The sequence below is a fragment of the Coregonus clupeaformis genome, chromosome 36, assembly GCF_020615455.1.
Source record: "Coregonus clupeaformis isolate EN_2021a chromosome 36, ASM2061545v1, whole genome shotgun sequence".
Classification (NCBI taxonomy): domain Eukaryota; kingdom Metazoa; phylum Chordata; class Actinopteri; order Salmoniformes; family Salmonidae; genus Coregonus; species Coregonus clupeaformis.
In genome coordinates this window covers 23,357,179-23,371,519 of record NC_059227.1, presented here as the reverse complement: position 1 = coordinate 23,371,519, position 14,341 = coordinate 23,357,179, and positions in this window count along the sequence as shown.

Sequence of the window (14,341 nt, the reverse complement as noted above, 5' to 3'; positions counted from 1 at the left end):
ATTTTTAGAATTGTAATAAACTGCAACATTTTTTTAACAATTTTTTTTTCTCAACAGTTTCAGTTTCAGCAACAGTTTCAAAACTAATGAGAGCGATTGCGCCGTGTGGATAGACTATCTCAATCCAACACACACACACACACACACACACACACACACACACACACACACACACACACACACACACACACACACACACACACAAACACACAAACACACACACACACACACACACGTTTGTTTTACTATCCTTGTGGGGACCAACAAAATGTCCCCACGAATTTACCCTGTTTTACTATCCTTGTGAGGACTCCTTGCCCCCACAAGGATAGTAAAAACAAACACACTAACACACACACACACACACACACACACACACACACACACACACACACACACACACACACACACACACACACATCAAACATCAAACATTTTAAACCTTGCTCAGCAGCATAGGGAAAAATATAATATAATTGTATGTTTTAAATTGGCCCAGTACTACCCAAGTGCACATTTGTTTAAACTGCCCATGTAGGCCTACTGTACTCAATTATAAATACAGTGTGTGTCTTAGATCCCTGTGGGTGATTGATCAAGATGTGTTCATTCCTGGATTAAGCATGTTTTACTATTGGATTAAAACAAATTGACAATGAGCTGGCAAATGTGTTGTTTTAGGTAGATTAGGGAGATTAGGGGCTGTAGTGACTGTCCTATCCTCCCCTCTCAGCGCTGACCTCTGAACTTCACCCCTAACTGGTGTCCCTCCTGTCCTATCCTTTGTCCTGGGAAAAGGGTCAAGACAAATATTGACCAAGTCCATAGTCTTCTCCAGGCTGAACCCAGTCAGTTTGAAAATATTAATTGATTGCCTGAGAAAACAAACTGTAGCTGTGTTTTAGTCTAGTCCAGTCAAGCTCAGGTTGAATCTCGAAACACTGTGTTTATTGATTCTTTACACAAGTTTTCACTACTTAATTTCTGAGTAGTTGTTTCTCCCATCACGTGTTCCAAGAAGCTCCTCCATTTCTCAGAGAGTGGATATTGTCAGTTAACAGCCTCCAGGAGCATAGTACAGCTAGGGGGAAGAGAAGCTGGGGTCCATTGTTGATAGGTTTTGTTGGCTATACACAAGCCTATAGGCTTTACTCAACAGCTCTGATGTTAGAGACATCTCCATATGAAAACCCCTCATTGATTACAGCTAGTTATTTCCATTAAGTGATGATGGTAGGGCAGAGGGTTGTGTTGTGACCAAAGCAACGGGCTGTTTTGTTTGCTGAGATAGCAAAAGATTAAACCCCATTGAGATCAGAAGATATCTTCTAGGACAATAACATTTTATAAGGGATAATCCGCCTAAATCATCTACTTAGCAATTAAAATACAGTAGGGGCTGAGGGAGCATACATAACTTCCAAATTCTCTAAAACGACATTGGAGGCGGCTTATGGTAGAGAAATGAACATTCAATTCTCTGGCAACAGCTCTGTTGGACATTCCTGTAGTCAGCATGCCAATTGCATGCTCCCTCAAAACATGAGACATCTCTGGCATTGTGTTTTGTGACAAAACTGCACTTTTTCGATTGGCCTTTTATTGTGCCCAGCACAATGTGTAATGATCATGCTGTTTAATCAGCTTCTTGACATGCCACACCTGTCAGGTGGATGGATTATCTTGGCAAATTAGAAATGCTCACTAACAAGGATGTAATGTGCACAAAATTTGAGAGAAATAAGCTTTTTGTGCGTATGGAAAATGTATGGGATCTTTTATTTCAGCTCATGAAAAATGGGACTAACACTTTACATGTTGCGTTTATATTTTTGTTCTGTATACAAACATTCACATCGGACACTGCCGGCAAAGCACATTTTTTCATTTGGGGACTAACACATTAATTAATTCATTCATTAATTCCAACATTAATTCAGTCATTCATACATTAATTCACTCACAAGAACACACCACCTGGATATGTCATAACACACCTAATAAGGTGGCAGGTAGTTTAGTGGTTAAGAGCGTTGTGCCAGTAACCGAAAGGTCGCTGGTTCTAATCCCTGAGCTGACTTGGTGAAAAATCTGTCGATGTGCCCTTGAGCAAGGCACTTAACCCTAATTGCTCCTGTAAGTCTCTCTGGATAAGAGCGTCTGCTAAATGACAAATTCTTTATTTATAATATAAGTGATCTAAAACAAACTACATTTTCTAAAAAAAATTGTTCCCCTGAGTGCCACAGTTGGGTCCCTACCGTTGCCAAAACAGCACTCTGTGGTGCTCTAAACTGCCAGGCAAAAGCTGCTAGTATTCAGATGCTTTAGATCAGGGATGGGTAACTTTGATAGGGGAGGGTCACAAAAAACCTAGAGAAAATATTGCAGTTTTAAAGCAAGTTTGCTGCAATTCGACACATTTTAGCATGGGGCGTAGAGAAGATTTTGCTATTTTATAACTCAAATCATGCAATTCTACCCATTTTACCATGGGGCAGAGAGAAATGTTAGCAGTTTTTAATATGATATCTGAGTGAGACTGACTTTCAAAATAAATGGGGGTCCCCTGGCCGGTAATTCGACCATGATAACAAGTTTAGATAGCTGGCCTCTAAACTAACTTAACAATCAAAAACATTTTAGCTGACATACTGTATGGGGGCCAAAGGGGGGCCGTGGGCCGCATGCCACCAGTTGCCCATCCCTGCTTTAGATGGAAGGATAAGGTGGTGACCTATGACTATATCTTTAATTACCCAATGAGAAGATTAGAAGGGGAGAAAGAGAGGATTTATCTGATCCCTGCTTTCTGTGTACATACCTGTGTTTGTGTGTGTGTGTGTTTGTGTTGGCACAGCTTGTGACAGGTAGAGAGGAATGTGGCCATCACCCCAGCAGGCTCCCCTGAGGGACGTGATCAGTGCTGTCCCCTCCTCTCAGTCCAGCAGACCACATGGATCTCTGGGTTCTGGAGTCACTCTGACCTTCATTTACTGATATCATTATCTGCGAAGAAAGTATTCTTCTACTGGGGTTATCTAGAATAAGTAGATGATCCAATTATTTTGTTGATTGTAAATAACATTTAACAGTAAACTCCACAAGGCTGGTTGGGAGATAACATATCAACATGCTTAAATGATCGACCCACTGGTGATCAGGCCCAGAGGTTAACCAATTACAGACCCTGGCTATGAAACGCTTGCCGAATTCAAGAATAGGGGTTTTGGAAGTCATAAATGTATGTTATGACCCCACAGTAGCTACCACCCTGCATCCCACTGCTGGCTTGTCTTCAAAGCTAAGCAGGTCTGGTCCTGATCAGTCCCTGGATGGGAGACCAGATGCAGCTGGAAGTGGTGTTGGAGGGCCAGTAGGAGGCACTGTTTCCTCTAGTCTAAAAAAATTCCCCAATTCCCCAGGGCAGTGAATTGGGACATTGCCCTGTGTAGGGTGCTGTCTTTTGGATGCGATGTTAAACGGATGTCCTGACTCTCTGTGGTCATTAATGATCCCATGGCACTTATCTTGAGAGCAGTTGTGTTAACCCCTGTTTCCTGGCTAAATTCCCAATCTGGCCGTCATGGCCGCTTAATCATCCCCAGCTTCCAACTGTCTCATTCATCCCCCTCCTCTCCCTGTAACTATTCCCCAGGCTGTTGTTGTAAATGAGATTGTGTTCTCAGTCAACTTACCTGGAAAAATAAGGGTATAAATAAAAATGACAGCCCTTGGCATGAGTGTCCTAAGTGTTGGGGTTAATCTCTCACATTTTGGTTTTGATACTGGCAGAGAGGGTCATATCTACAGGACATATCTAAAGGCACATATTTAGTTTCTCAGTCTGTTGGACCTGTCCTCTACCAACCGTGACCTGACCTGTCGGTCTCTCTATGATGTACTGACCCATGCCATTTGAAATAATTCTGCCTGTGTGATCATGGTGAGCATTGAGAGAGGACACACACAGGGGGCTAGTTCAGCTTTGTCGCAGACCAACTTCATGCTCGGGGTCATATTGTCGTCACACCAAACTCACACTGACCTGAGATCACGTCAGCCGTGACATTTGGTGATGGTTGACGTGAACTTAGGTCAATTGTCCACTTTTAAATCAAATCAAATGTTATTCTTCACAAGCTTCGTAAACAACAGGTGTAGACTAACAGTGAATGCTTACTTACGGGCCCTTACCAACAATGCAGAGATAAAGAAAATAGAGAAATAATAGAAAAGTAAAACACGTAATAATAAAAGTAATAATAAATACACAATGAGTAAAGATAACTTGCCTATATACAAGGGGTACCAGTATCGAGTTGATTTAAGACCGGTGGTGGACGTCATGTTTATCTATAGTTTGGTGCTCCATCTTTCATAGCGGGACAGGTATGCTAGACAAAATGTATATTCTTCAGTAGCGTTTGATTACGTTTGAAAAACATCATAAACCCTAACCTTGTATTGTGCTGTACAAAGGTATTGTACACATATCATTATTGAAACCCCCTCAGCATTTGGCTAATCCTCTCCTCTCTCTTGTCATCAGTACATTCCAGCGGTCAGGAGGAACTAAAGCCCTGAGATGACACGGCAGATCCAGCCATTAGCCCTTCACCTGCTGTTAACAGCCCCTTGGCTGGACACAGGGCCCACATTCCACTGTGTAGACAGAGATGTAGCCTTAACACACGCTAACATGGATACCAGGAGATAACACAGCTAGAGGCTTGTTTCGCAAAATAGGGATGGGTGTGTCTGAGAACAATAATTTATATTGACTATAATACCCATTTCAGACAGAAGATGTGGTATATTACCGGTAAAAAAAAGAACAGGCAATATTTATATGACCCCCTTTCAAACAGCCCCTTATTAGTTTTTGTATATATATATATATATATTTTTTTTTTATGTTTATTTAACCAGGGAAAAACACATTGAGACCTAGGTCTCATTTGCTAATGTATTTACCACTTTCTTGCAGGTATACCCCTTTTATACATATCAGTGAGTAACTGGCAAATTGGGAGAGGTGGGGGCAGGGGGGGTGTTGTTAAACCATGGGTTTCAAATTAGGGAGGTGTTAAACAATGGAAGAACCATTCACAAAGACCCAATTCCTGTATTTTGGTTACAGGGTCCGTGAACATGCCGGAATCATGACTAGGTCTTTTTTTCTTCTTGTTTTTACCACCTACCCCTTTCAGAAATAGAAAAAAGCTGGTATAAGAAAGCAGGCATGGTAAAATAGTGGAATTTTGTTCTGTATATGAAAGGGATATAAGGGGCATAATGCATTCATTACAATATTCATTTCCCAGATTATTAGTGGCATTCATTTGGTTCAAGGTTGAGCAATGTGATGTGATGTGCTTTGCTGCTTTGTTATAACAACATAAGTTTCAATACAGCAAAACCTTATCGATAGACGTTTGCTTGACAAGGACACTGCTGCTGGCCTGCACATCGCGAATGAGTGCACATGGTGCATGAAAGGGCTTGTGGGGGAAACGGGACCCATTTCCTATAGGTTGGTCCCAGAAAGGAAAGCCACCAAGGTCAGAGCCGGCCAGCCTGAAAACCAGAGTCAATATTTATGGATAGTGAACATGTGGCACGCTCCTCTACCCACTAATTAGGGCAACAAGTCTACCTCCAGATTATACGGCCACTCAGAGATCACAGGAAGGGAAACGTGCCTGGGTGCTTCAAATTGAGATGCTAACAGCACTTCCAAGTAACTGTAATTCATACGCATGCTCGTTGAGAAAGCCGGGGATAAAACGCTTTGAATGGTCCATTGAACCCCAGTTGCCATCAATAAGACCTGGAAGTCTATACAATTTAAGCTGAAAGTACACAATAAACCATTTATCTATAGTGCATATCTCAAACTTTAGCAACAATAATGGCAGATGGTGTAAACACACGCTTCATTTAGTCCAGGAGCTGAGATGAGAGACAGACAACCACTTCCATTTTAGAGAGAGCGAGAGAGAGAAAGAGAGAGAGAGAGTGATGGAAAGACAGCAGAGATAGAGAGAGAGAGAGAGAGAGAGAGAGAGAGAGAGAGAGAGAGAGAGAGAGAGAGAGAGAGAGAGAGAGAGAGACAGAGAGATGGAGATAGAGAGACAGAGAGAGAGAAAGAGAGCGAGAGAGATGGAGAGAGAGGGACCTGCCCTTTGAATCAAACTTCACTCTTAAGCACAACGCGTCACTGAATTATACACGGAATTATACCTCTGCATGATTAGAGAGCTGGGGCTACATAAACAGCCAGCATCAAGATTGACATTTTACCGCTTAATCACAAGCAGCTGCTTATAGACGCTGAGGCCTGAAGGAAGGAAAACACTTAGCTATCTATCTATACATAACATGGGGAGGCACAGCTTTTAAACCGTCAACCTCCAGAACGGGTTGCTTCTAGATTAATGGTATTTAATGTGAAGTTAAATGCCTTGTAGAGTTAAACATAGCTACCGATCAACTGGATTTTAATGGGGTCTATATACTAGCTAAAATCTGTTAGTAGTGAGGCACGTTCATTAATGACAGAATATGGTAATGTCAGTTAATCTATATGATAATTTGATGATCATCTATCTTTTACATGCTGACCAAACCGCCTGCGTTGCGTGCGCGAGCGGTGCAAAATACATTTACACATACATGTTATTCAATCATTTCATCCGAATTGCTCGTGCGCGTCAACGGGCGTCTGCTATTTTAGACGCTTGACGCACTGCAAGTCCCGCCTCTCCCATCTACTCATTGGTTTTTACAAGCATATACCCACGTGGGTGATTGAAAGATGAACGATATCCACACTCCAGTCCAGTTGGTGTCGGTAATGCATCTTAAAGTTAGTTGCCAACCGCCATATCAAATCTATAGAAGAAGAATGAAGGAGGAGAGATTAACCAAAGAAAACAATGAACTAACTAGGTTTCCCCTTTTATCGGTGGATTAATTGTCGGAGTAGAGAACACATGATTCTGTGTGACTCAAAATGGGTAATAATTCTACAAAGATCCAGCAAAAAAAAGGAACATATGCATTTCAGGTAAAATAACAACCAAATCTCCCAGGACAAATTAGCTAGCAACAGCAAGTTAGCTAAATGTCCATGAATGTTTCATATGTGTTTCGACCTGTCCCCAAATTAATATAGTTGGTTCACAGTTGGTTTTGGTATTTTAACATGCGTGTCATGACCTCGTCTGGTGGGGATAGACAAAATCAACATGCGGACGCACGCGCGGAGCAGGTTTGGTCAGCATCTTAGTGTTTATGAAGGCGTTATGAAGGTTTACTTGAAAGAACTTCAGTCAGAGTTGACGTTTTTTTAAAGAAATGTCTGATTACATTTAGAAGTGTTCTGACCTTCACAGACAGCATTTTCAATCTCCCTCTGATCAAGATACGGGGATTTCATATCTCTCATTTTCCCTGACATTAGCTGCAAAAATAAATAACAGCATTGAATGTTTGTGTGACTTTGTATAATTTTTTTGTTGTATTGTTTGTATATCGTTGTATTTTACCTTTGTGTGACTTTCCTTGTCTATCAGTGTATAAGTGTTTTGTTACTTGTCATGTTTTGTGTTTCTTGTGGACCCCAGGAAGAATAGCTGCTGCTTCTGCAAAAGCTAATGGGGATACAAATAAACAAATAAACAAACAAAAGTTGACAAAAACCATTTCAACCCCACTAAATTGGATTGTGTCCTTACGGGAGGGTATGAGGATGACACAATTGATGGTGGACTCTCTCGCTCTGTAGACGTGCTGCTCACAAAGGTTGATCTCAAGTGTAGAGCAGAGAGGATACACAACGCTAAAGATCACATGTCAAACAGACTGGGGCTAATTCATGTCGAGAGGTAGTGTTGTTTAAAGATAAAATATACACCATTTATGGTGTTTCAGGAGAATATTCCCTGCTTACCAAATAAGGAACAGATAGATAATGACATGTTAGCTCCCTGCACTCATAAATACATCAAGGGTGTTCACTGAATTTTGTATATACACTACTGTTCAAAAGTTTGCGGTCACTTACCAATTTCCTTGTTTTCGATAGAAAAGCAATTTTTTTGTCCATTAAAATAACAACAAATTGATCAGAAATACAGTGTAGACATTGTAATGTTATAAATGGCTATTGTAGCTGGAAATTGCTGATTTTTAATGGAATATCTACATAGGCGTACAGAGGCCCATTATCAGCAACCATCAGTCCTGTGTTCCAACGGCACGTTGTGTTTGCTAATCCAAGTTTATCATTTTAAAAGGCTAATTGATCATTAGAAAACCCTTTTGCAATTATGTTAGCACAGCTGAAAACTGTTGTGCTGTTTAAAGAAGAAATAAAACTGGCCTTCAGATACTAATTGAGTATCTGGAGCATCAGCAATTGTGGGTTCAATTACAGGCTCAAAATGGCCAGAAACAAAGAACTTTCTTCTGAAACTCGTCAGTCTATTCTTGTTCTGAGAAATGAAGGCTATTCCATGCGAGAAATTGCCAAGACACTGAAGATCTCGTACAACGCTGTGTACTACTCCCTTCACAGAACAGTGCAAACTGTCTCTAACCAGAATAGAAAGAGGAGTGGGAGGCCCTGGTGCACAACTGAGCAAGAGGACAAATACATTAGAGTGTCTAGTTTGAGAAACAGACGCCTCAAAGGTCTTCAACTGGCAGCTTCATTAAATAGTACCTGCAAAACACCAGTCTCAACGTCAACAGTGAAGAGGTGACTCGGGGATGCTGACCTTCTAGGCAGAGTTGCAAAGAAAAAGCCATATCTCAGACTGGCCAATAAAAGAAAAGATTAAGATGGGCAAAATAACACAGACACTGGACAGAGGAAGATTGGAAAAAAAGTGTTATGGACAGACAAATCAAAGTTTGAGGTGTTCGGATCACAAAGAAGAACATTTGTTAGACGCAGACCAAATGAAAAGATGCTGGAGGAGTACTTGATGCCATCTGTCAAGCATGGTGGAGGCAATGTGATGGTCTGGGGGTGCTTTGGTGGTGGTAAAGTGGGAGATTTGTACAGGGTAAAAGGATCTTGAAGAAGGAAGGCTATCACTCTATTTTGCAACGCCATGCCATACCCTGTGGACGGCGCTTGATTGGAGCCAATTTCCTCCTACAACAGGACAATGACCCAAAGCACAGCTCCAAACTATGCAATAACTATTTAGGGAAGAAGCAGTCAGCTGGTATTCTGTCTATAATGGAGTGGTCAGCACAGTCACCGGATCTCAACCCTATTGAGCTGTTGTGGGAGCAGCTTGACCGTATGGTACGTAAGAAGTGCCCATCAAGCCAATGGGGTGAAATCTCTTCAGATTACCTCAACAAATTGACAACTAGAATGCCAAAGGTCTACAAGGCTGTAATTGCTGCAAATGGAGGATTCTTTGACGAAAGCAAAGTTTGAAGGACACAATTATTATTTATATTAAAAATCATTGTTTCTAACCTTGTCAATGATTACATTTCCTATTCATTTTGCTATATTTCCTATTCAAACTCAGTTCATGTATGTTTTCATGGAAAACAAGGACATTTCTATGTGACCCCAAACTTTTGAACGGTAGTGTATATTTTGCCTAGTATTAGCTAGTATTCCCATTAAGTTCTAGTAAGGGTTTTAATGTTAGATATTCTTGGAATGTTCTTCTAAAAGCCTATTTATGCTTGATCCGAAAATGTGGTCGGCGGCTCTGTATGGAGGGTGTGACGCAATTGCGGAGCCTTCGGAGGCATGCAGAGGCCAAATTGGGCTCTGCACCTCCCAAATTGTGTAACAATGCGGAGGGCTCTTTATATCTCTGTATAGCTCCGCATTGACATGATTGGTTGATGGTAGGTGGGGGCTGGAGGTCCTGTATCAACACAAACTCACTTCCTTGACAACTTCCTTCACAACAGCTCTGCTCAACTGCGGTGCTCCGCGAAGCGCAAGAAGTCTGAATGCCCTGACTTCTGCAGAGGTCGTATCACCTTAAATGCTGCACGGCCAATGCAGATGTTGGATTGACCATGCAGCACCTTTAACGTTCACTAAACTGTTGTGCATCTGTAACAACCACCACATAACATTCCCCTAGGGTTCTTATTAGGTTTCCAGGTAATGTAATAACTACATTTGTTCTGGGAACGTTCTTGCAACATCAGGCGAATGTTTTATAAAAACATTGTATAATCATCAGCACAACTGGTCAGTTTTTGTGTTATTAGAACTTTTGGGGCAACCTAATGAATGTTCTGGGAACATTCACAGAACCAATTTTGGTTTGCTGGGTCAATTCCAACAAAAAAGACAAATTGACTTCATTTATTCAAGGCATCTCTTGGTTAACAAATATAAACATCAGATTGTACAGCTTCACAGTCAGGAGTAACACACATTTATTATCACAATTCATTATCACATTGAAAAGTTCAGTCTTATGTGACGAGATTGTGTCTTGGCATCCACACAGCAGCGACATTAAAGCTGTGTGGTTTTACGAAAATAATCATCTTCACAGCAGCTCTCTAAACATTTGACTTAAAATGAATGGGAATGCATTATGTAACTTTAACTTTAGCTACACTATGTACTATCTGATACATCTCTGTGCACATATTTCCTCTCGTATTTTTGTTACTTTCTCCACAACATAAATGTAAAAATCTTCCCTATAATGTTGTTGTGAAATTATGACATTACCTCTGCACTATTTTTAACTTTTATGAAACAAACTTGTTTCGTCAACAGATACGTTTATGGCATTGACCTGCTGCCAGCAAAGGATAATACAAATTGTACAATATACCATACCAACAGCAATAAGTACAGGGCCTTTCAACAGCCAATAAAGTCATAGAAACTTCGTTAATAATAGTTCCTCACAATACAAGACGTTTCCTTTAACCGTTTGTATTCATTCGTGGCAGTTCGGGTAAATATTTATGTCACTAAACTAACAGTTCTGTATACTGTAAGCCCCCCCAATCTGGTCTGGAATGCCATTTAATTGGCGGTTTCCTTTGTTTATCCTATTTAACATGGTTAAGGGGTGTGCTTAGTGTAATGAATAATCAGGTGGATAAAATGAACGTGGCCTTCAATTAAAATGAGTGACTTTAAGGAAATCCAATAAAGGTCAATACTCATTGTAAGCCCCATGTCTGTAATTCAACGTTCTCTCATCACATGCCAGATTAACATTATGTGCCATTTGTAATACAAAAAACAAAATGCAAAGTGGAACAGCAGCAATGTGGAGGCACTGGAGGCACGAGAGCACTGCCATGATTAACACAGAAGGAGACCATGGGGGCGGCGGATAGCCTAGCAGTTAGAGAGGCGAGCCAGCGACCAGAGGGTAGCCAGTTCGAATTCTGGGTCCGAAAGGCACATAACCCCCCACAACAACAGTGCCCAGTGTGGCAGCCCCCTCCACCTCTTTAAAAAAATATGTGTGTCTTTCGGAGGGGTTGGTTTAAAAGCTGATGTTAAATTTCAGTTGAGCAATAAAGTCATCTTTAAAAAAAATTTTTTAACATGGCCCTGATGTAGTCCTAGTGGAGTAGGGGTCGGCAACCATTCTCTGGATGTTTTTTTAAGGCAGACACAAAACCGCTCCATTCTCATAAAGTTGAACCAGGCAGTGGAAACTACATTGTAAAGACTATGATTACTTTAAAGGTTTTAGTATTGAAGTAACATGCTGTATGTGTTTTATCAATTACATTCACCATAGTCTACACTAATAGGTGACTGTGTAAAAAGAAATGTAGCAGTCATATTGTAAAGGTTGTGTTGGTTCTGCTTTGCGTCACGTAGAGTTGTTTGAATTGGACAGGCTAACAATAAAGAATGTTGTACCGCAGTAGTTTCCTTGTTCTTTGCATGTCTTTCACAGTGTTCAGCAGAGCAGCTATTGTAAACTACGGGTAAGAACTACTGAAACTCTCAGATCTCTGGATGCATCTCACTACACGCCTTGTCATTCCACAACTGCACTTTTGATCTTTTTAAATCAAACCACCCATTGCATATCGTGGAGGCTTAACTTGCCTCGGCACTACAAATAGACTTGTCTGTGAGTTGGTGCTCTTCCAAAACACACAAAAACATGCATACACAGGCACATAAGGAGTCATTGGCTAGCTAGTTTAAAATACTTACTATGTGCGTGGTTAGGGGACGAGGAAAAGACCACTCGCTCAGTTTATGCATGGATCATTGAGAAACACTGGGTCCCTTGTCAGTACGTTCAGATTTTACCCAAGAATGAAACATGTTATTTTCCTAACCTGGTTAAATAATCACATTACCTAAGGCTCTATAAAGTGGAACAAACAGTAGCATAGAGACCCTGGCTTCTTTTTATGTACCTTGACTGACAGATTGGCTTTCATCAAAGTACCCAGCCAATGAACATATAGTCATTTTGCTATGCTAAGAATACTAAATTGATCCTCATATGCGGAACATCTGGTGAAAAGCAATTTCCACCCAAGTGTTTTAGTATTTCCTCCTAATTAATTTCACATGGACATGACAAGAGCAGAGTTGCCTCCCAGAACCGATGTATAAAGCCAGCTTTGTTCCCCCCTCCGTTAGAAAAGTAATCTGTGGCTCCTTGCTCATTAAACCACGCTGGCACTTTGACGCTCTGATCCATGTTGAATGCTCCGTTTCTGGGAGGAAAGTCACATCTCGCGCCTCAGTGGCACTGGGGGGCAAAAAGGTTTACGTTTACATTTGGTCGTTTGGATCAGTCGGTGACTTTCGTAGCCATTGGGGCATGACAGAGCCGGGGTAGTGAGGAACAGGCTAAACTGAAGGAGTAGAGAGCATGCTCAAAGAGTACAGCAAGGACGCAGTGTAAAGTAAATGCTAAGCCTTCAAGCTAAGCCACAATGCAGAAGTTTGTGTGAGTTATGGATGTGGCTACTGTAAGTACTTTGGGTGTGATACGACACCCTATGTATCAGACGTTGGTAGAGTATGACAGTGTAATGGCGCACATGTGAGATTTAGCTTCCGTTAAACCAAAATGTTTTTTCTTTGATGAAAATCACCACATAACAAGTACTATATAGCTTCATTCAATGACTATTAAGAGTTCAGAGACTTAGAGCCAACCATTGTAGTGATCTAAGGTGTCACTCAGGCCCACTGTCTCTGATTGGCCCTTTCATTGTCCTTGATTGATTATAAAGTTTGATTGTAGAAGCACTGAGACACAACAGCTCCGGTTATTACCTGTCTAGTTGACAACTCAGTGTTGTTCCCAGAACAACAGGGTGTCTTCAGTTGAAAGTTGGGCCTTGATCAGATTAATCATTAAAGAGCGATATCGCTCACAACACCTTCATGTTTTTACACAATCATCTTGCCGCCACTAGATCGAAGCCAGAAAAGGCTCTGTTTGGATAAGGTGTCTGGGACCACCTAGATGAATGTAACTTTTGTTTGCCAAACCGCACGTTGCTCACCTGTAGAATGCTTTCTTTCTTTTATTTTTTTTACAATGGGCTTTCCCCCTCCTTCAGAGGCTTTTCATCTTTACTGGCTTCTTCATCTACAGAGGGGGAGATGTGACGACGTGTTGCTACAGAAGAAACGACTGACTGACTGACTGGGCAGGCAGAGGTTGTAGCTAGCCTAGTGGAGTGGAGGTCTTGTCTGTACACAAATGAACAAGAATGGTAAATATTTCCCAACACTGATGTGGACAGAGATAAAAGCTTGTGTTTGAAGGTAAAGGAGGGAGATTGAAGGAGTGTTTGAAGGTAAAGAAGAGAGATGGAGTGTTCAGATTGGAGGTCAAGGAAGACACAGTGTGTTGGTGCTACTGTAGAACAGAATGAAACCTTGTCCCTCCTTCATCCTCCTTATAGCTGTACTCGTCTTTCAACTCAATTTGGCACCAGAGAACCTTGACATATTGCCATTCCAAACGTATTTCCTTTGCCTTTTATGACTACTGGTGACAACAAAATAACATCTTTCCCAACTTATTTACATCATATTATTTTCCAGCAATCCAAACCACATTTTTTGTCAATCATCTTTTTCAAAAAATGACATCTACCCGTGCCTTTTCCTGAGCCTCTAATCTCCAGATGTAGAGTCACCCACTCCTGACCTTAGTCAGAGTTCCCCTGGACTCTGTGGATAGGTAACCCTGTGTCATTGTCATCCAGAGTCCCCAGGTCTATCCATGTACTGAAGAAACCCTCTTCTCTACTTCAGCTTCAAAGCATTTTCCCCATAGCGGCAGAGTTACAGGCTCTTTGTGGTGTGGGCTATTTG